The following is a 24,398-nucleotide window of genomic DNA, read 5'->3' as shown; positions in this document are numbered from 1 at the left end:
GTAGTAATCTCGGGATTACTGCCTGTGCCATGCGACAGTGAGAGTAGGAATGCAATGAGGTGGAGGATAAATGCGTGGCTGAGGGATTGGAGCAGGGGGCAGGGATTCAAGTTTTTGGATCATCGGGACCTCTTTTGGCGCAGGCGTGACCTGTTCAAAAAGGACGGGTTACACTTGAATCCTAGGGGGACCAATATCCTGGCAGGGAGATTAGCGAGGGCTACTGAGGTGACTTTAAACTAGAATGGTTGGGGGGTAGGAATCAAATTAAAGAGACTAGGAGAGAGGAGGTTAGTTCAAAACAGGGGGATGGGAACAAGTGCAGAGAGACAGAGGGGTGTAAAATGAAGCAAAAAGTAGTAAGGTGAAAAGTAAAAGTGGCAGGCCGACAAATCCAGGGCAAAAATCAAAAAGGGCCACTTTTCAACATAATTGTACAAGGGCTAAGAGTGTTGTAAAAGCAAGCCTGAAGGCTTTGAGTGTCAATGCAAGGAGCATTCGTAACAAGGTGGATGAATTAAAAGTGCAGATTGTTACTAATGAATATGATATAGTTGGGATCACAGAGACATGGCTCCAGGGTGACCAGGGATGGGAGCTCAACATTCAGGGATATTCAATATTCAGGAGGGATAGCCATGAAAGAAAAGGAGGTGGGGTGGCATTGCTGGTTAGAGAGGAGATTAACACAATAGAAAGGAAGGACATTAGCCGGGAGGATGTGGAATCGATATGGGTAGAGCTGCATAACACTAAGGGGCAGAAAACGCTGGTGGGAGTTGTGTACAGGCCACCTATAGGTAGTAGTGAGGTTGGGGATGGTATTAAACAGGAAGTTAGAAATGTGTGCAATAAAGGAACAGCAGTTATAATGGGTGACTTCAATCTACGTATAGATTGGGTGAACCAAATTGGTAAGGGTGCTGAGGAAGAGGATTTCTTGGAATGTAAGCGTGATGGTTTTTTTGAACCAACATGTCGAGGAACCAACTAGAGAGCAGGCTATTCTGGACTGGGTATTGAGCAATGAGGAAGGGTTAATTAGCAATCTTGTCGTGAGGGGCCTCTTGGGTAAGAGTGACCATAATATGGTGAAATTCTTCATTAAGATGGAGAGTGACATAGTTAATTCAGAAACAAAGGTTCTGAACTTGAAGAAGGGTAACTTTGAAGGTATGAGACGTGAATTAGCTAAGATAGACTGGCAAATGACACTTAAAGGGTTGATGGTGGATATGCAATGGCAAGCATTTAAAGGTTGCATGGATGAACTACAACAATTGTTCATCCCAGTTTGGCAAAAGAATAAATCAAGGAAGGTAGTGCACCCGTGGCTGACAAGGGAAATTAGGGATAGTATCAATTCCAAAGAAGAAGCATACAAATTAGTCAGAAAAAGTGGCTCACCTGAGGACTGGAAGAAATTCAGAGTCCTGCAGAGGAGGACAAAGGGCTTAATTAGGAAGGGGAAAAAAGATTATGAGAGAAAACTGGCAGGAAACATAAAAACGGACTGTAAAAGCTTTTATAGATATGTGAAAAGGAAAAGATTGGTTAAGACAAATGTAGGTCCCCTACAGACAGAAACAAGTGAATTGATTATGGGGAGCAAGGACATGGCAGACCAATTGAATAACTACTTTGGTTCTGTCTTCACTAATGAGGACATAAATAATCTTCCAGAAATAGTAGGGGACAGAGGGTCCAGTGAGATGGAGGAACTGAGGGAAATACATGTTAGTAGGGAAGTGGTGTTAGGTAAATTGAAGGGATTAAAGGCAGATAAATCCCCAGGGCCAGATGGTCTGCATCCCAGCGTGCTTCAGGAAGTAGCCCAAGAAATAGTGGATGCATTAGTGATAATTTTTCAAAACTCTTTAGATTCTGGACTGGTTCCTGAGGATTGGAGGGTGGCTAATGTAACCCCACTTTTTAAAAAAGGAGGGAGAGAGAAACCAGGGAACTACAGACCGGTTAGCCTAACATCGGTGGTGGGGAAAATGCTGGAGTCAGTTATCAAAGATGTGATAACAGCACATTTGGAAAGCGGTGAAATCATCGGACAAAGTCAGCTTGGATTTGTGAAAGGAAAATAATGTCTGACGAATCTCATAGAATTTTTTGAGGATGTAACTAGTAGAGTGGATAGGGGAGAACCAGTGGATGTGGTATATTTGGATTTTCGAAAGGCTTTTGACAAGGTCCCACACGGGAGATTAGTGTGCAAACTTAAAGCACACGGTATTGGGGGTAAGGTATTGATGTAGATAGAGAGTTGGTTGGCAAACAGGAAGCAAAGAGTGGGAATAAACGGGACCTTTTCAGAATGGCAGGCAGTGACTAGTGGGGTACCGCAAGGCTCAGTGCTGGGACCCCAGTTGTTTACAATATATATTAATGACTTAGATGAGGGAATTAAATGCAGCATCTCCAAGTTTGCGGATGACACGAAGCTGGGCGGCAGTGTTAGCTGTGAGGAGGATGCAGGGTGACTTGGATAGGTTAGGTGAGTGGGCAAATTCATGGCAGATGTAATTTATTGTGGATAAATGTGAGGTTATCCACTTTGGTGGCAAAAATAGGAAAACAGATTATTATCTGAATGATGGCCGATTAGGAAAAGGGGAGGTACAACGAGACCTGGGTGTCATTATACACCAGTCATTGAAAGTGGGCATGCAGGTACAGCAGGCGGTGAAAAAGGCGAATGGTATGCTGGCATTTATAGCAAGAGGATTCGAGTACAGGAGCAGGGAGGTACTACTGCAGTTGTACAAGGCCTTGGTGAGACCACACCTGGAGTATTGTGTGCAGTTTTGGTCCCCTAATCTGAGGAAAGGCATCCTTGCCATAGAGGGAGTACAAAGAAGGTTCACCAGATTGATTCCTGGGATGGCAGGACTTTCATATGATGGAAGACTGGATCGACTAGGCTTATACTCATTGGAATTTAGAAGATTGAGGGGGGATCTTATTGAAACATATAAGATCCTAAAGGGATTGGACAGGCTAGATGCAGGAAGATTGTTCCCAATGTTGGGGAAGTCCTGAACGAGGGGTCACAGTTTGAGGATAAAGGGGAAGCCTTTTAGGACCGAGATTAGGAAAAACTTCTTCACACAGAGAGTGGTGAATCTGTGGAATTCTCTGCCACAGGAAACAGTTGAGGCCAGTTCATTGGCTATATTTAAGAGGGAGTTAGATATGGCCCTTGTGGCTAAAGGGATCAGGGGGTATGGAGGGAAGGCTGGTCCAGGGTTCTGAGTTGGATGATCAGCCATGATCGTACTGAATGGTGGTGCAGGCTCGAAGGGCCGGATGGCCTACTCCTGCACCTATTTTCTATGTTACTATGTTTCTATAAGTAGCAAGCCATCTAGACACAAGCTGGGGTCTGATGAGCCCCGGCTGGGTCACCTGGAGCAGGTTGTATGATGTTGAAAGACCCGAAACACCCGATGATTCCAGGAACATCACTGAAGATGTGTCCAGAAGCATCAGTAGATGTATGTACACAGAACTATCTGTAAATCTGAATGGAAGGCTGATTTCTTGTTGTTAGCTTCCTGCGCTCTGAAGGCTTTCAGTACATCCTTTGTACTGAATGGCTTGTATTTGCCTGAAAAGAAAATCATAATTATTTTCACCAATTAAAGAATTATTCTATAATAATCAATGTCATATTAGACTACAGGCCAAGAAGGGAAACAATTATTTTCCAGATTAGGGGAGAAAGTAATATAGAAGTATTTTTCAAAGTAAAAGCAATATTATGAATTTTTAACAAATTAATTTTGAAGCATTGAAATAATAGATTTAATATAAAATGAAGGAATTTTATACTTCAATAATAACTGAGGATCATAATAAAATGAATATCTTGAAGAAATACAGAGAATTCATCTACATGCTTCATAAATTTTAAAAACATCCTATGACTGCACATTTTCAATGTTAGACAATTGCTGTGCAATTGCTTAGCAACCACGAGAATGAGAAATATCAAAATAAATGAAAAGTTAAAATTGAAGGGTTACATATTTCCACAATAGAAAAAATGATAGGTTCAAAATTTGAATGTATAATCACTGGGTTTTCAGCTTCACTGACGAAGACTGGTCTGTTCTTATCTGCTGCAATAACTGTGGCTTTCCAGTGATCGGCTGCATTACTGAATTCCCATGGTGTTAATTATAGTTATCGATCATTATGTTCCATATTTACTCCCTCAAATATGAAGCATTTCTTAGCAAAAGAGTATGCAAAGGGCTGCGTCAGGAAGAATCTGAAGACATTTGTAAAACAAATGCAAATTGTGAGACAGTGAACAACGAAGATTTATTTAATTCTAAAGAATGCTGTTAAATAATGGAAAGTAATTAAACCAGCCCTTGACAATAGCCATAGGGACAAAAGAGTTAGCCTTTTTATTTAGTGTGATGATTATGCAACAGAAAATTCCGCTAATTCGACATTCTTGTTAACCAAGGTAGAATAATATCCGAGAAAAAAACAAAATGTAATAGTGGAAGTAAAGGTCAGTAATGTATGTTGTTAATCATGTGCTGCAGCTTCAATGTAATTTACGCTCCTCCATTTTTCACACACTTTGATATGAGGTTCATTTCCCAACCTTTAGAATTACCATTTCAACTTCTCTGACTACAAACTGACTCAATGCAAAATAACCTCATGTAGTCATTAATCTTTCCTCCTTGTCCCATTTGGGAAACTATCATGACATGATCTCAACTTAAAGCCTTTCCTAGCCGGCTTGGCAAAGCCTAAGCAATTGCTATGTGGTAGAACACAGGAGAGAATATATACCTCATGACTTGTATATGTGACATTTTTTAGGTTCTGTATCATCAGGGGACATATACAAGATGATATGCAAATATTGCTATGAGATGACTGGTTATTTTGGTTATTGTTAGAGATATTTGTGCTAGTGAAGTCTGCATAAGAAACAACAAAATGAAAAATAGTGACGTAAATTTTCAACTGGCTATAAACTCCAGTGGGATATAGTCAATTAGACACTCCGATGTATACAATATAAGTGTGGCAGCACAGAGTGTCAGTGAACTCGAACACTCTCTGCTGCCTTTGTTTGCATTGTTCGGTATAGTTACATAAACATCAATGCATAGTTACAATAGTTAATCTATGAAATTAAAGTATTCAAAGTACATCTATTATGAAAGAATGTATAAATTATACAATCTTGAAATTTGAGAAATCATTCAATATATCCAGAAATTGAATCCAAAACATGAAGGCATGTTCACCACTTGAATATGGCTGTGTAGAGAAGAACATTTACATACAGTAACAATTCTGGCATTAAAAAGTGAATATTATTATAATATTATTCTGAATCATTAAAGTAGTGTTTATGAATTGGAAAGAATCTGAAATAATTAGAACCAGCAATGAGTTAGCTTAGCAGTAACTTAATTGACAAAATACCAAAGGTCACACTCATGTTCTTGGCAGCAGGCTATGTACATCTATTTTATTACCCATTATTAAATGGAAATGGGATCATTAAAGATTTCCCAGTGTTCACTGTCTGAAAACTGTTAAGCATTTAAAATGACAAACTTTTCCTGCAGACATTGGCTAAATAGCCCACTGTCAATGTTGTCAAAGTGACTGTTAGAGATGAGTTGATAGCCTTAATTATTTGCCGATTGAGCCTACATGTAGATTATGTTGCCACCCCAGAAGATTGCTGGGCAATGGTATTTTTATGCAGTTTGGATTGAGTGATTTAAGATTCTGATTCAACTAAATAGAATGACAAGAAACAGGTACATTATTTTGCCATCAGAATGGGTCTCACTGTCACTTCAGTTGAATTATATACTGTAATATATTCAGTTGAACTCAAGATAGAATGTCCCTGAATAATGAGTCAGCAACAGATGTTTAGCAAATGTTACCATCCTCCCTTTACTGGTTTTGAAGTCTAAACTAAACTGATAAACAGTTCCCAAGAAGTCTGACTTTGTCTATATGAATGATTCAAATTGGCGGCAAGATTTAATTGTTAAAGATGGAACACTTTAAATCGTTGCACATGACTGTACAATTTGGGAGCAGGAGTAGGTCTCTTGCCTCCATGCCCCCTCCACACACACCCCAGCCCAGCACCTACACTCAAGTTTACTCCATCATTGAATGAGATCATACTGATCCAATAGTAACTGATCTGTTTCCTTATCTACCTGCAGTAAATTTTCACCCCATTGTTTATCAAGTACTTGTCTACCTCTGCCTTTAAAACATTCAAAGACTCAGCCTCCACAGCCCTTTGAGAAAGAAAGTTATAATGGTCTGAAACTTTCCAAGAAAGAAAGAGAATTGTCTTGGCTCTGTCTTACTTGCTTGATCACTTATTTTTAGGCAGTCATCTTTTGCTCTAGATTATCTCTCCACATCCACCCTGCCAAAAGTATTCAGCACCTTGTAAGTTTCCATAAAGTTGCCTTACACACTTCTAAATTCCAGCAGATATGAGCCAGCCTACCTAATCTTTACTTATATGACCACTTGCCTATTCCAGGTGAATACTTCCCTAACTAAGGAGTTCAACATTGCATAAATACTCTGCCTGTGGTCTCACCAAAGTCCCAATATAACAGAAGCATAACCTCCCTTCTCCTGTATCCAGTTCTCCTCACAATAAACAAGAGCATTTTGTTAGCTTTCCTGATTACTGGAGACCAGTTGCTTTTCCACCTGTTCTGCTCCCTATGGCAGGCCATTGAGTTGAAGTGCTAATACTGGTTTTCTCTTGTGTGTGCAAAAATCTTGTGCTGTGCAATTATGTGCCCAGTGGCTAAACATGTATGCACTGAATTTTATAAACAGAGGTATTTATTTTAATAGCTAGCTAAACGCTGTCAATAAGAACTTTGATCTCCTCTGAGGTTTGATTTTTTTGCTCTCATCCATCTGCACTCTCACAACACACACATAGCAGGCTTATAGCGGGTAATGAAGGATTTTCTCACCGAGGCTTTTGCATACCGTCCCTATGTCATTCGCTTGCTAAATGACACTTTAAAAAATCAAATTTCCAAGTAACACTCCACTTCTTCCCATTTGCAAGCTCTCCAGCCTTGTGATAATACACACAGGTAACACCAGTTTCTGTATTGTACATCAATATTTTTGGCAGCTGTGTGTTCTTGACCTCATGAGCTTTTGGTGTAGCAGTTTCTACTGTTTCATTAAGCCATTCCACTTTAAATGTACAAGCAGTTCTTTTGCGCTTCACTCCCCTTGCTTCTTTGGAATTCAACATAGTGAATCAATAATTTCTTCAATAAAATCAATATAAATAAGCCAGTTCTAAAATCTGCAGACAAATCATCGCAAACTCCATGTTGTCAACACCGTCTGTATCAGAAACTGGAAAAGGAAATGTGATTGTGTATGATTGTGAAATATACTTAACGTGCCAATGAGGTAGAGGGTGGCAACCTTTTGTGTGCAGTTTAAAATTCCTTTGTGCCCTAATAGCATAAGATGTGTGTGTGCACACACTCGCACACCTTAGAGGGAATATTAGAGTCTCTCCCATCCTTCACCACTTCTAGCCCTAGGTGTTATCACTATCTGGTCCAGGAGTATTTTCAGATATTCTGTTTTTTATTTGTTATTTCCAGCATTCACAGTCTGTTCCTGCCAGATTTTTCTGGCGTGTGGTGGGCAATGAAGGGAAAATGTTACAACAAAGACCTAATATTAAACATGTCAGTATTATCGCAGCTACCACATTCTCTCACACTCACTGCATATGAAGAACACAAAGACTATTTTGGTGTAAATCAGTCAAATGCTTAAAACACTCAGAAAGTCTGGCAAGGAAGGAGAATCACAGAAGCAGCTGAAAGTCAATAACTTTGTATCTGCTCGCTGACTTGCTCGGTATTTGTGCCATTTTCTGAATTTCCTTCAGATTTCCATGAATGTGCATATGTTTGCTTTTCTATTCATACGTGGTAATCTGGAATGGTAGGAATTGAAAGAGAGAAAGATATTAAAAGAATCAATCTATTTCAGAAAAGAAGAGAAAGAGCAAAAAAATACCAGGAGCACTTTCCGTTAATTAATCCCCTATAAGTAGCAAAATGTCCCCTGATGTTTTGCAAAAGCATCATGGAACAAAAAGTGATGCCAATTTACTTAGAGACAGATCTTCGAAGAAGTATTATACTAATGAGAGTAATAAAGGAGGAAAGGGAAGCAGGGAGACAGAAATGTGGATAAAAATGGAGCAGTATAACTCTAGTATGATCTGGAAGTCCGAATTTGAGGAGTATATGCTGAAGATTACAAATGGAGGGAAGGAAGACAAGATGTAAGGCTTACAAATCATGTGTTTCTGAAATGGGAAAAAAGGATATGTCAGTAAACACACAACCAATTGGTGAATGCGGCTTGATATTGGTTAGCAGATAGCAAGGAATTACTTTGAATTACTACAGGTTGTTGTGGATTTGACTAGCGAAACATCCGGTAGAATGGTCAAATCCAGAGATGAAAAGACAAGGATAAAGATTTTTGCACCAAAGGAGCTGAGACATATGTAAAGTCAGGTGGTGCTACACAGGTGAAATTAAGTGCTCTTACTTATGGCACAGATAAGTGATGTGAACCTCATTCTGGGGTCAGATTTAGCAATAGTGCTATGAATGATCTGTTTCATTTTCACAAAGATGTGGAGGATGAATGGAGTCAGTGATTGCAATGAAGACCAAGGACCATGCTACACGAGGGGTGATTAATAACTGATCGCCTTCTACCTCAGGTCACAAACTTATCAATCACCCCTGACGAGTTATTAACTTCAAACTTTCTGCATAATCACTCAAAGAGTTGAACTGCATGTGCATGTAACGAGAGCTGTATAACTCATCTCCTTCTGCCATAGGCCACGACCTTATCAATTACCCCTGCTGTGGACACTTTTTGGAGGTCCAAGATCTGTATGCTCCATGACCGCTGGACTAAGTGTGTAAATGTAGGAGGGGACTGTTGGAAAAATAAATGTGCTAGGTTTTCTAAAATTGATTCCTTCTACTTTAGGCCACGAACCAATCAATCACCCCTCGTATGTCCTGGAAGCAGACTCTTTGGCTCGATGTGTCCACACTAAACATCAAGCGCCCATTGAAACTAATCATGCACGAATCACATTTCATTTTCTCCATATTCCCACTAACTGTCACTTAGAGTCTAGAGGCAGGTTGCAGTGTCCATGTCTTTGGGAATAGGATGAAACTGGTGCATGCATTGGAAAACCATGTGGTTGGTAGCGAGAATGTGCAACTGCCCACAAACGACACTGAAGGTTAGGACTGAATCTGGAACGGAGAGACAGCAATTCTATACAATAGCACCACTATGCCACCGGTACTCATTTTCTGGATAGCTTTGTTTTTGTTTCGGCTTTGTCTGCCAGAGCTGTGTTCTGTCCACACTCTTGTACAGGTCAGAATGCTGGCACTTGATAGAGAACGACCTTGCCAAGCTGTCGTCGTTCCATGCCAGGAGCCTCTGAAAGATCCTTCATACCTTTCAGCCAAGCAAGATCTCCAGCCACACCCTACTCCTTTGGTGTGACCAAGAGGACATAGCCAAAATCTTCAGGAGGCAACGTTGGAGATGGATTGGGCAATGATGCGAAGAGAGGCCAGCTCCATCATCAAGGCAGCACTTCATTCAACCCCCGAAGGGTGAAGGAAACGCAGGAGACCAAAGGTAACTTGATGCCATGCCGTAGACGCAGAAATTAGGACCCTGAATCACACCTGGGTCACAAAAGAGACGATAGCGCAATACAGGTAGAGATGGAGGACCTTCATTGCTGCCCTAAACACCAGCGGTCTAACAGGTATTTGATGATGATGATGATTTGTGTTTGTTTGGACAGGAATGTTAACATAAACATTCTGGTAAACTGACCCAGTTGAGAAAAATATGTATAATTGCACACAAAGGGCTGGCCGTGGTTTGTGGGCTTTATCATGCTACAGATAATATTTAGATGTCATTCATCACCTTGCTCATAGTTGTAGAAAAAATTTGTAGGAAAGATTAATTTATAAGAAGCTCAGTTTAATAACACATAACATGTTCTGTGGAAAATTGCCTATTTCTCATACTTATCTGTAATAACTAAGACACGCTGTAACAATGCGTTGTCAAGATAACCAGATAAAGGTAAAAGAATCAAGATGCTGATGTCTAGTTCTGGATGTCTGTGTTCATGCATTGGTCTTCATACACCTGCCATTACACAAATGCATCTTCAGCATCCAGCAACACAAGGCAGCATCTCAGCTTAAACAAAAGAACAGCATCTCAAGGACATAATCCTCCCCTCGAGAAATGCTTCCCTGGAAATACAGAGGTGATGAAAGCAATATCTTACAAGTCTTGTTAGTCCTTGCAGAGTCTGTGGATAATTGCAAGAAAAAGTAAAAGTAAGCAGAAAGATCACCTAAAAGGAAATTTAAATTAATCACTTACAAAGGCAATGGATCTCATCTGTACTCCCATGCAGAGCACTGAAGGAGTAATCTATTAATACCATGTCTTCACATATGTGCTTTTATAGCTCCAACACTGCAGGATTAAAATATGTTTCACTTCCAACACAACTCACTTACAAAGCACTGGACAGAATCTTCCTGGTGCCGTTCCAAACACAGTTATGTTTAGAATACTGGCTTTCAGTAGTTCAGATCTCTTCTGTGTACTTTATTGGTTATAAGCATTAATATTTAGAACTTCAGAAGATGGTAAAATTACATTATATAACTGGTCAGGGCATGTAATAACAAAGCTGTGCATTTGTTTTTTTTTCTCTCTGTGATATTAGCTGTTGAGTAAAATATGTCTTTTGTGTAGCAATGCATTCTAGGACATCAATTGAATGCTGACTGGAAGGCTGTACTGTCCATTGGTCTTGAAATGTACTTAATATTTTAATTACTGCTGTCTTAAATCCGATCCCTTAAGACCATTTTCTTTCAAACTCTGGGGTTTGTCTAATGGTAAACCCTGTGTAGTATACACCTATAACATGACTGTGATCATTACTTAATCAATGCAAGTTAATAAATTTCTTTGTAATTCTCTGCCAAAAACAACCTAGTAATATTGCATTTGTAACATCACAAATCCAATATTAGATTACATTCTGCATTACAAATCCTACTATGCTTTAGGTCTTGTGTCATAAAATCAATACTCCTCAGGTGTTATGTCAAGTCATTTTTTTTTAAAGTATTTAGATCTTTCAGTTATCAGGCGAAGAAGAACATTTGGAAACTTATATACATGATTTCTAAACATTAATGATCACAATTTTGTGAATTTAAGGTGGTAATCCTATCAGACTGCTGGCATCAATAAAGCATTTTGCTTGATTTGCGGTTTTGCAAGTTTTGCAATTCTACTTTTAATTGACTAATTAAAAATAGATGATCTCTTTTGTTTTGTCATAAATCCCATTCCTGAACAATCAATTTCAATGTCCCCCTTAGAGAATAGAGTTTTGTATCACACTTCCCTGACATCATGATTATCTTGTGACTCTAGCCTCCTTCATTTTATCTGCTGCCAAACATTCATCCTTTCTTTTGTTGCCATTAGACCAGACTATATAATTCCTGTTCTCACTGTCCATCATTTTATTCCCCATGTACTTGTCATTCAAAACTCTCCTGTTCATGGCCTGATTTCTGCTTAGCTTTGTTCAACCATAATTTGTTCTAGAATTATAATTACATTTGCTAACTTAGTTCAACAGTGCCTTGAGTTAGCATTCTCTGTTCAATTCACTTCAAAATCTTATTCATTTATATATCCATGATCTTTTCCAAAGCTACAACCATCCTCACCTTCAATATTCCCCTAAATTTGATCTCTTCATTAGCCTTGTATTAGCTAAGCATTAGCCCTGTTTCTATGGTACTGTGCTGTAGAATTCAATCCTACCCCGAAACTGTTCCATGCCTCTATTTCCTTCCCTTCTTCAGGTGTCCTATAAATGTTCTCTCTCTTACTTTTTTCCCTAATTCCCCTATCATCTCCTAGTTGCCTTGTGTCATGTCATGCTTAAATGTGTTTATGTGAATTAACTTGAGAAGCTTTGCTAACTTAGTGGAACTATATTGATTTTTGGTCCCTAACTTTCTTGCATGGATTCATTTTAAACTAGATTGCTCTCTGGTTTCTGCAGAAGTTAACTTTAGGTAGTGCCTGTGAGCCTGCAGTCGCTCCCATATACAGTAGAACATCTAGGACTTGATGTTTCAATCCCTATGGTAAGTCGGCACTCTCGATGTTGGCAGTGGGTTTGGAGTGGTGACAAGGAGGGAGGGTAGGTACGTCATTGGGGTCATCAGGTGGACACCCTCCTTCTTTGACGTTTCGTTGATAAGCCCACGACCTCTCCAGAGGGCTCAACGGTGCTACCTGGCGTCCCAGATACACCCCCCTCAGTTCCATACTCTCCTGTCTTCATCTTTAGCATTCATCTTTATCTGTGGTCTTTAGCATTTTGCACATAATTGTTGCTTCCCTCTATTTTGGCTACATTAAGACTGCAAGAGCTTATATTTTCCTTTGTACTACAGTATTAGCAACCAGAAGTAAGATTGTTTCTTTAAACTCACATTGCGTTACAAATGAAAGTGTTTGGAAGAAATGGGAAGGCTAGTTTGGATGTTCTTTAAGGCCATAAAACCATAGGACATATTGAGCAGAATGAGGACATTCAGCCCATCGAGTCTTCTCCACCATTTCATCATGATTGATACATTTTCCCTCTCAACTCCATTCTCCTGCCTTCTCCCCATAACCTTTCAAGACCTGACTGATCAGGAATTTATCAACCTCTGCCTAAAATACACCAATGACCTGGCCTCTACAGCCACCTGTGTAAAGAATTCCACAGATTCACCACCCTATGGCTAAAGAAATTCATCCCCTGTTCTAAACAGTCATCCCTCCGAAGTGGTGGCCTCTGGTCCTAGACTCCCCCACTATAGGAAACATCCTCTCCACACCCACTCTACCTGAGCTTTTTACCATTTAATAGGTTTCAATGAGATCCCCCCCTCATTCTTCTAAACTCCAGTGAGTACAGGCCCAGAGGCATCAAACGTTCGTCATACAATAACCCTTTCATTCCAGAATCATTCTCATGAACCTCCTCTGAACCTTCACCAGTATCAGCATAACATTTCTTAGACAAGGGGCCCGATACTGCTCACAGTACTCCATATGAAGCCTCAGCAGTGCCTTATAAAGCCTTGGTATTTCATCCTTGCTTTTATTTCTGAGTTCTCTCAAAATAAATGCTGACATTGCATTTGCCTTCCTCACCACTGTCTCAACCTGCAAATTAACCTTCAGAGAATCCTGCATGAGGACTCCCAAGTCAATTCACACCTCGTATTTTTAAAATGTTCTCGCTGTTTAGAAAATAGTCTACACTTTTATTCATTTTACCAAAGTGCACGACCATACGCCTCCCAACACTGTATTCCATCTGCCACATCTTTGCTCATACTCCTAGTCTGTCTAACTCATTCTGCAGCCTCCCTGATTCCTCAACAGTACCTATCCTTCCACCTATCTTCAAATTGTCTGCAAATTTGGCCACAAAGCCATCAATTTCAGCATCCAAGTCATTGTCATATAACGTATAAAGAAGCTGTCCCAACACCAACCCCTGCGGAAAACCACTAGTCACTGGCAGCTAACCAGAAGAGGCTCCCTTTATTTCCATTCTTTGCCTCCTGCCATCAGCCAACCCTCTATCCATGCTAGTACCTTGCTTGTACCATGGGCTCTTATCTTGTTAAGCAGTCTCACGTGCGGTATTTTGTCAGAGCCTCCTGAAGATCCAAGTACACAACATTCAATGATTCTCCTTTGTCCATCCTACTTGTTATTTCCTAGAAGAATTCCAACATATTTGTTAGGCAAGATTTTCCCTTAAAGAAACCATACTGACTATGGCCTATTTTATCGTGTGCCTCCAAGTACCCCGAGACCACGTCCTTAACAATCAACATCTTCTAACAACAGAGATCAAGCTAAATGGCCAATAATTTCATTTTTCTTCCCTCCTCCCTTCTTGAAGAATGGAGAGACATTTGCAATTTTCTAGTCTTCCGGAACAATTCCAGAATCTAGTGATTCCTAATTCCTCCACAATCTCTTCAGCTACCTCTTTCAGAACACTAGGGTGTCATCCATCTCATCCAGGTCACTTATCTACCTTTAGACCTTTCAGCTTCCCAAGCACCTTCTCCTTAGTAATCAGAAATACACTCACTTCTGCCCTCTGACACTGTTGACCTTCTGGCACACTGCTAGTGTCTTTCACAGTGAAGACTGATACAAAATTCTTATCCAGTTTACCCGCCATTTCTTTGTCCCCAATTACTACCTCTCCAACATCATTTTCCAGTGGTCTGATATCTACTCTTGCCTTTCCTTTACACTTTACATATATGAAAAAAAACTTTTGCTATCTTCTTTGATGTTATTAGCTAGCTCACCTTTATATTTAATCTTTCCCTTCTCATGGCTTTCTTAGCTGCCTTCTGTTGGCTTTTAAAAGCTTCCCAAACCTCTAACTTCCCACTAATTTTTGCTCTATCAGATGCCCTCTTTTGCTTTTGTTTTGTCTTTGACTTCCCTTGTCAGCCACGGTTGTGTCTTCCTGTCTTCAGAACACCTCTTCTGAGTGTACCTATCCTGCGCCTTCCGAATTGCCCCCAGAAACTCCGTCCGAGTATGATGTTGTAGGCATCACTAAGACACAACCATGGCTGACAAGGGAAGTCAAAGGCAAAATAAAAACAAATCTCTCTCTCCCATGGTTCAATATCTATCCTTGTCCATATTTGCTCGTCATAAGGCAAAGAATGCCATAAGCTGTAAACCTGTAAACAAACAAAAATCACTGAGTAAAATGTACAAAAGAGTGATTCTAAATCTGTTCTGAAAAGTTCATTCAGACCAGGTGGAAGGGAAGGAGGGAATGGAGAGGGGGAGAGGGGGAGAGAGGGACAGAGGGAGAGAGGGGGAGAGGGGGAGAGAGAGAAAGAGAGAGAGAGAAAGATTGTTACATCTACTGAGATACAGTTGAAAGCTTGTCTTGCATACTGTTCATACAGAACGAATCATTAGGCAGTGTATTGAGGGAGAACGGGGTAAAACAATAAGAATACAGAATAAACATAAGAAGTTAACATAAGAAATAGGAGCAGGAGTCGGCCATCTGGCCCATCGAGCCTGCTCCGCCATTCAATAAGATCATGGCTGATCTGGCCATGGACTCATCTCCACCTACTTGCCTTTCCCCCATAACCCTTAATTCCCCTACTATGCAAAAATCTATCCAACCTTGTCTAAAATATATTTACTGAGGTAGCCTCCACTGCTTCATTGGGCAGAGAATTCCACAGATTCACCACCATCTGGGAAAAGCAGTTCCTCTTCATCTCTATCCTAAATCTACTCCCCCGAATCTTGAGGTTATGTCCCTTATGTTAAAGTGTAACAGCTATAGAAAAAGTGCAGTGCAGATAAACAATAAAGTTCAAGATCATATTGAGGTAGATTGTCAGTCTGAGTCCATCTTACTATGTTTGCGTTATGCTTCAACTTCAAAACATTAAACTAATTCAAAGGAAGACATTGGAGTCCAAAATGTGAGTCTAACAGTGTTTAATTTAAGAGAGGCATGCACATATCACATGGCAGTGTGATGATGTAAGCAATTCACTTATTTTTACATATAACCTTAATGAATTATATAAACAACAAAGAATGTTTTATCACACAATATATTTACAAAATTACTCAAATATTACTGAAATATTAAATGCATAACACTATGAAACAATTTAAAAGTCTCAGTACAGCAGGATTAGAAGCTGTCCTTAAGCATGGAGGTATGTGCTTTCAATTGTTGTATGTTTTGCCAATAGAAAAGGGGAGAAGAGAGAATGTCTGGGGTGGGAGAAGTCTTTGATTATGCTACCTGCTGTACTGTAGTAGAAAGAAGTGTAAACAGAGTACATAGAGAGGTAAACATGAAGAAATCTGCAGATGCTGGAAATTCAAGCAACACACACAAAAAATGCTGGTAAACGCAGCAGGCCAGGCAGCATCTATAGGAAGAGGTACAGTTGATGTTTTGGGCCGAGACCCTTCATCAGGACTAACTGAAAGAAGAGACAGTAAGAGATTTGAAAGTGGGAGGGGGAGGGGGAGATCCGAAATGATAGGAGAAGACAGGAGGGGGAGGGAAGAAGCTAAGAGCTGGAAAGTTGATTGACAAAAGGGATACGAGGCTGGAGAAGAGAGAGGATCATGGGACGGAGGCCTAGAGAGAAAGAAAGGGGGAGGGGAGCCCAGAGGATGGGCGAGGAGTTATAGTGAGAGGGACAGAGGGAGAAAAAAAAGAGAAAAAGAGGGAGAAAAAAAAAGAGATAAAAAGGGGAAAAATAATAATAGTAAGTAAATAAATAAGGGATGGGGTACAAAGGGGAGGTGGGCCATTAACGGAAGTTAAAGAAATCAATGTTGACGTCAATACTGCGTCTGGTGCTCCCGATGCGGCCTTCCATATATTGGCGAGACCCGATGCAGGTTGGGAGACCGTTTCGATGAACACCTATGCTCCATCCACCAGAGAAAGCAGGATCTCCCAGTGGCCACACATTTTAATTCCATGTCCCATTCCCATTCTGATATGTCCATCCACGGCCTCCTCTACTGTCAAGATGAAGCCACACTCAGGTTGGAGGAACAACACCTTATATTCCGTCTGGGTAGCCTCCAACCTGATGGCATGAACATTGACTTCTCAAACTTCCATTAATGCCCCACCTCCCCTTTATACCCCATCATTTATTTATCTATCTATCTATCTATCTATCTATCTATCTATCTATTTATTTATTTATTTATTTACTTACTAATTAATTATTTTTTCCTTCTTTTTTTTCTCTCTTTTTTTTCTCCCTCTGTCCCTCTCTCAATAATTCCTTGCCTATCCTCTGGGCTCCCCTCCCCCTTTCTTTCTCCCTCGGCCTCCCGTCCCATGATCCTCTCCCTTCTCCAGCCTTGTATCCCTTTTGCTAATCAAATTTCTAGCTCTTGGCTCCATCCCTCCCCCTCCTGTCTTCTCCTATCATTTTGGATCTCCCCCTCCCCCTCCCACTTTCAAATCTCTTACTATCTCTTCTTTCAGTTAGTCCTGACGAAGGGTCTCAGCCAGAAACGTCGACTGTTCCTCTTCCAATAGATGCTGCCTGGCCTGCTGTGTTCACCAGCACTTTTTTGTGTGTGTTCCATAGAGAGGTGCTGGTTTCTACGATGTGATGAGGTGCGTTCACAACATCTGCAGTTTCTTGTGGTCATGTGAAGGTCAGCTGCCATACCAAGCCATTATGTTAGCTTATTGTCCTGCTGAAGGGTCTCGGCCCGAAACATCGACTGCACTCTTTTCCAGAGATGCTGCCTAGCCTGCTGAGTTCCTCCAGCATTTTGTGTGTGTTCCTTGGATTTCCAGCATCTGCAAATTTTCTCTTGCTTGATGTTAGTTTATTGACTGATTTCAGTCCTGTGTAACCTTGAGTATCTGAAGATGTAATTTTTTTGTTTAAAACAGCAAAAATCCTGATGGCAAGTGGTATTATGTTGAAGAATTTCAAACAGATTCTTTCCTCAGCATTCTATAGATGCCAGCTTCTCACCTTATTCCTTCTTGCTTTGGTATCAGTTGTAATACTCCCATTCTTTCCGGAAGATAACTGCTGGTACAATCTCTAAGGTTACCATTTATATTTCCTTACATGACTGCTATTTACTTCTTTAGTCAACTTCAATTTAAATTGAACCATGGCCATTTTATAGCCACATTAATCTGCCATTTATCAAATTATATTTTTTTTGTTCTCTCCCACCTATTGCCTCACTCTGCACTTGCTTAAAACACATCTCCAAATTCATCAGTTTCTGATGCAATATTAACAAATATTTACATCATTTTCTGTTTTATTTCTATCTGAATTACTTTGTGTCATATACATTGGTCATAGGTGTATAGCTCTTTGGTGGAGATAGGTGCTTTTCTATGCACTAATGTTCTAAATATTTAAAAATACATGCATTAGAACAATATGTTGGCGCGTGGCCAAGTGGTTAAGGCGTTCGTCTAGTGATCTGAAGGTCGCTAGTTCGAGCCTTGGATGAGGCAGCGTGTTGTGTCCTTGAACAAGGCACTTAACCACACATTGCTCTGCGACGACACTGGTGCCAAGATGTATGGGTCCTAATGCCCTTCCCTTGGACAACATCGATGGCGTGGAGAGGGAAGACTTGCAGCATGGGCAACTGCCGGTCTTCCATACAACCTTGCCCAGGCCTACACCCTGGAAACCTTCCAAGGCGCAAATCTATGGTCTCATGAGACTAACAGATGCCTATATATATGTGTGTGTGTATATGTGTATATATATATATATATATATATAGAGAGAGAGAGAGAGAGGAGAGAGAGAGAGAGAGGAGAGAGAGAGGAGAGAGAGAGGAGAGAGAGAGGAGAGAGAGAGGAGAGAGAGAGGAGAGAGAGAGAGAGAGAGAGAGAGAGAGAGAGAGAGAGAGAGAGAGAGAGAGAGAGAGAGAGAGAGAGAGAGATAGGTAGCAGAGAGAGGATAAATATCTTGGCTCATGTGCAGCATTTAAAGCAATGAGTTAGGTAATAGAGTGATATGGGTATGTACCTGTTTTTGTCTGCAATGAGCATGACCCATCCATAAGGCCTAGAGTATGGGATTAACCAAGTAAACAGTCATCAGGGATGCAATTAGCTGGTCTTCTTTAGTTTTGTGCATATGGGTACACATTTTTTTTGCTCATGCAGACTTGGAGCTCAGAGAATTTCAAGCAATAATATATTTAGGATTCCACAACACTTCTGCCTCATTCCGGTTCGAATTCTGTGGTCCCCTTTACAGAAGGGTGCGCTGGACGAGTTATGCAGTCCTATCCATAGGCAGAGTGGCCAACTGCACCAGCAGTAATGCAATAGTGAAGCAGGGAAACAGTGAAGCAAAGATACTTTGGCATCATTCTCAAGTTCTGCTGTGTCTTGGTGGCCAGTGTTGATATGCAGAGTACCAAAAATTGATGGAAGTTAAATCAACCAAAATGCAGAGAAAAAAATCAAGAGATTTAGAAAATGAATCTCTGAAAAGTAATAGTAAAAGAAAGATGTGTATTTGCTAAATTTAAGCATGACTTTTGTTTTCAGCCTTGCAGTGACCTTAAATTAGTTATAGGTCTAGATTCACAATACAATTGTAAATAGGGTTTCAAGTATCTGGGTTTAGTACCCAGAACTTTTGGAAATGCTTAGTCAGAACCTGCTGTACCAGAATCATTAAGAGTAATTTAAATGTCCCAACAAAGAACTCCATTGTAAGGCAAAGTCTGACTTGCTTACAAGTGGCAATATATTGTTAGGTTACTTCAGCAAAGTACCACAGATGCACAAGTTTGTATTTTCCCACCTGAAATGTGTTTGCATTATAAATATTTAATTCCATTGTAGCTATTGACAATGCATTGTTTGATCATACAGAACATAATCCAGTACTGAATTTATAACATATTAATATTGCTACAAACAATTGCCAGATGGTGAAGAGAGGAAGAGAAATGAAGTACTGAATGGACAGACCAAGGGAATAGGGAGGTGTGCAAGATAAAGGAGAATCTGCAATTGACAGCTGTGAATGGCTGGTGGTGTTTCTATCTTAAAAGTAAGATTTCTCAAGTCAGCTGAACATTGTAGTTAGGAAAGATTGTGTCATTAAGTGTAGAAGAGGCTAGCCCCAAAAGCAGAGCAGTGGAGACAATCTAGCAGTAAACAATAAACAAGTCACGAGGGGCCACAAAATAACAGAACAGATACTTAGCATGACAAGGCAACAAGAAATTAAAGGCCAGGAACAACTGGTTGAGGCTGGCTGGTGCATACGGGTGAACATAGATTGTGGATGAGAGCTGGGTTTAAATGAGCTGCAGGCGATGAGTTGGAAATGAGTGGAAGGTGTCTCCTGAGACTGGGAGGAGTCTGCCTGCGCAGGCCCTGACAGGATACCCCTCCTACCGCTGACACACAACAGCCCAGGGTGATCTAGATGGGTACAGTGGAACTCTTCAGTAAGTGATGAATGCAAGATGAAACTGGATGGCTCCTAAGACCTCTCCTCCAAACTGTACTCTTCCAAGTCAACCAGGTACTGCACACGCTGTCCATGATGATGTGAAAACCGTGTGCACTGGACCTCCTCCCACCATCCTTGGTTCCGGAGATGCAGGCTCCGGTCGGTTGAGTGGTCCATGGAGGCAGGATAAGTGGAAATTAGGTGTGATCCTGAGGGACAGTGGTTAATGTGATGGGTGATCTTAAAGGGGTCAATGAACCAGGGGGAGAACTTGTGGGAGTTGGTGCGCAGGAGAGATCTCAGGTGGGCAGCCAGACACGGGCCCCAGTTCAGAGTAGTCAGGATGCTGCCTGGTTCAGAGAGTAAGCATTATGATCAGAGATTAAGGGAGCTAGGGCTTTACTCTTTGGAGAGAAAGAGGACGAGAGAAGACATGATAGAGGTGTACAAGATAATAAGAGGAATAGATAGAGTGGATAGCTAGCGCCTCTTCCCCAGGGCACCACTGCTCAATACAAGAGGCCATGGCTTTACGGTAAGGGGTGGGAAGTTCAAGGGGGATATTAGAGGAAGGTTTTTTACTCAGAGAGTGGTTGGTGCGTGGAATGCACTGCCTGAGTCAGTGGTGGAGGTAGATACACTAGTGAAGTTTAAGAGACTACTAGACAGGTATATGGAGGAATTTAAGGTGGGGGGTTATATGGGAGGCAGGGTTTGAGGGTCAGCACAACATTGTGGGCCGAAGGGCCTGCAATGTGCTGTACTATTCTCTGTTCTATGTGCCAATGGCAGTTAGCCTGGCAGCGGTAGATGCAGTTGGCAGCGAGGATGGTCGTCTTCCAAGCATTCTGACATTGGTGAACCAGGTTCTGGTGGACGGAACGTCCACCTTCGGCTCCTCCATGGGGAACAATGGGGGTTGATAGCCATGAAGCACCTCAAAGGGTGACATAGCCGGGCAGAGGAGGTGCGTAGATTGTGGGACTTTTCAGTGCAGAGAGTTAGAGGTGGTGAAGTATTGCGGAAACTTCTCCACTTGCTGATGGGCTGCAGGTCATGACTTGGGGATGAGTGGCAGGTGACTCCTTTTAGCTGGGTGCAGTTTGGGAGGCCTGACAGGGTGAATTGACTAGTCATTACAAGTTACACATCATTGAAGCTTAAATGAATTAATTCTCAAGATGGTTATGAGTATACTATTCTCAAATTATACAGAAGGGTTGAGAGAAAGGGAGGGGTATAGTGGTATATTAAAATGACTGAAATCTCAGAATTTAAATAAAAATGTATCACCTCAGAATAAGGAACTCTGTTCTCCTGTCATTTATATATCACTTGTCAAAATTTTGCAAAACTAATAATTCAAGTCAGTGGCCCATTGTAAATGTGAATAGTAGTGAAGGCAAGTATTGCAAATGTAATGTGTTGTTTAATAATGCATCATCTAAAAATAATGTTTGATCTGTATAAAAATAATTTATTTACCCAAGACAGGGTAAACCCATCATCAAAATTGAGAAGACATTCTTTGAAATAATTGTGCACATCAAGCAATCATCAGAGGAGTGTATGTGCTAGTTTTAATAAAAAGCTCAGGCATTTGCTTAAAAAAAACAGTAATTGTAAGAATAATTGAATATGTGACAAGAAATAAGTCTGTGACAAACAGAATAAAATACAAATGTCATTGATACCTACATTCAGAATGGGGCAAAGCGTGTCTTTAATAATAGGAAGAATTAATTCTAGCTCAGCAGTTAAGAGTATTTTGATTATTCATAGCTCGAGAGACGGAACAACTCATGCATAATTTAGTGGAATTCCTTACTCAGTGATGAGGGAAAGTGGCTGGAAGCACTTCGAAGTATAACAAGTGAAGTGAATTAGCAGACCAAAAATGATTTACTAATAGACAAAATATATTAATTTAAATTGATCTTATACATTTTTATCCTAAAATAAATGATGACAGTTTTCCAGGTATAATGCATGATGCCTTTTCTTGGCTAAAACGTCATCTGATCTTATTTTCAACATACGTGATTTTAATGCGAGTTCTAGTTTATGTTTCTTACTGATGCTGCAGACTATAGTTATTTTGCTGGCCAGTAATTACTTAAGAAAAAGGATTTTGTTCCTGTCTTCCGCGATGTTACAAAGAGCCTGTGAAATGAATCATGTTGGGAGCTGCAAAGCAGTCATGAATAAAATATAAAGAGCCATCAAGTCCACGGAGCAGTAAGGGATAGGGTTCAAGCAATACAGACCAAATAGAGAAGAACATATCTCTATTAATGAGAAGTGACTGTACAATGGAATCCTCTCAGATGTCAAAAGGTGGGAGGAGATAAAGCATTGTGATGGGAACAGACTCTGCTTTTTATGTTGCTGAGTGCTAACACTATATTGTCCAATTATATTACACAATACCTGTGTGTAAAATAAATTTAATATTACGCCATGGTGGAATTTGTGAGCATAACACCGTCAGTGAGAGTCATTCTGATATAGCTTTTGGTGCATATCTGTTGCTGTGTGATAGCAGCTGATACAAGGGAAATATTAAAGAGTATCCTTGTGGAAATTCTCTGCACCTAATTTATATTTTTAAAACTATTAGAGGAGCAAATGGATTGCTTCACTGTGCTGCCAGAGCCAGTGTACCTTTTTGCTATCATGTCTTCGCAGAGTTGGAGGCCTAGGGTTCCTACTGCCTCCTCAATGGTCTCAGCAAAAATAACATCAGAACTTCTACATTCAACATTATGTTCATTATGCTCAGCATTGCAAAGTTAATGCTGCCTCACTGGAGCATTACCAAAATGAAAAATAATGCTCTTACACTAGGAGATGCAGAGATAGGCCTGTTTCTAAGGGAAATTTTAAGAAGCAGTAGCAGGAATGAGAGATGGAAAGGAAAGAAACTATTGGGAGGAACTTGTTGCAGAATATTTACAGCATTTTATGTTTTTGTTTCACATCTTCAGTAAATGTAGTTTTTTTGACATTCTGAAGGCATGGGATAAGGTGAGATCAGAGAAATATTTGTTCCCACTCAAAGGTGATTGCAATTGGGAACACACTGCCTGAGAGGGTGGTGGAGGAAGTACTCTCACGGCATCTACAAAGTAGCTGAGTTAGCAACTGAAGCTATCAACAAAATACTGGTAAGTAAGATTCATATAGATTGACGTAGACATGATGGGCCAAGGAGCCTACACCTGTGCATTAGCTTAACTACAGGAAAGAACACCTGGTTAAATTCAGGAAGGGTGAACAGATCAAATTTTGAAGGATGCAGATATCCTTTTGTAAATTCCAACAATATCACACTTTAACATTTAACATTATGTTCATATTGTCATGTTCCCTGAGGATCTCATATTTCAATAAGATCACCTATCATTGTTCTCACAACTCCAAAAAATATAGATTTAATTTCTTCAGCCATTCATGATAAGACAGCTTCCTCATCCTAAAAAATAGTTCTAAGAATCTACGAGGAGTGATTGATAAGTTCATGGCCTACGGTAGAAGGAGACAATTTTAGAAAACCTAGCACATTTATTTTTCAACGTAGTCCCCTCCTACATGTACACACTTAGTCTAGTGGTCATGGAGCATACGGATCCCTCCTCTGTAGAAGTGGTCCACAGTAGGGGTGATTGATAAGTTGGTGGCCTAAGGTAGAAGGAGATGAGTTATTATCTTCAAACTTTCTGCATAATCACTCAAAGAGTTGAACTGCACGTGCATGTAACGAGAGCTGTATAACTCATCTCCTTCACTTCTAGAGATCCAAGACACCGACTTCTACAAAGAAGGGATCGGTATGCTCCACGGCTGCTGGACTAAGTGTGTAAATGTAGGAAAAATAAATGTGCTAGGTTTTCTAAAATTGACTCGTCTACCTTAGGCCACAAACTTATCAATCACCCCTCGTATTTTGGAGTGTCTCCAATATCGATATTTCCTCTCTTAATTCTGGGGACCAAAACTGTGCCTCACCAATACCAAGGTTCAAATTGAAAATAAATTTATTATCAAAGTACACATATGTTCTCACATGCTACCTTGAGATTCATTTTCTTCCAGGCATTTACAGGAAAAAAG

This window comes from Mobula hypostoma, chromosome 7 (genome assembly GCF_963921235.1).
Source record: "Mobula hypostoma chromosome 7, sMobHyp1.1, whole genome shotgun sequence".
Lineage (NCBI taxonomy): Eukaryota > Metazoa > Chordata > Chondrichthyes > Myliobatiformes > Myliobatidae > Mobula > Mobula hypostoma.
This window is presented reverse-complemented; position numbering follows the sequence as displayed.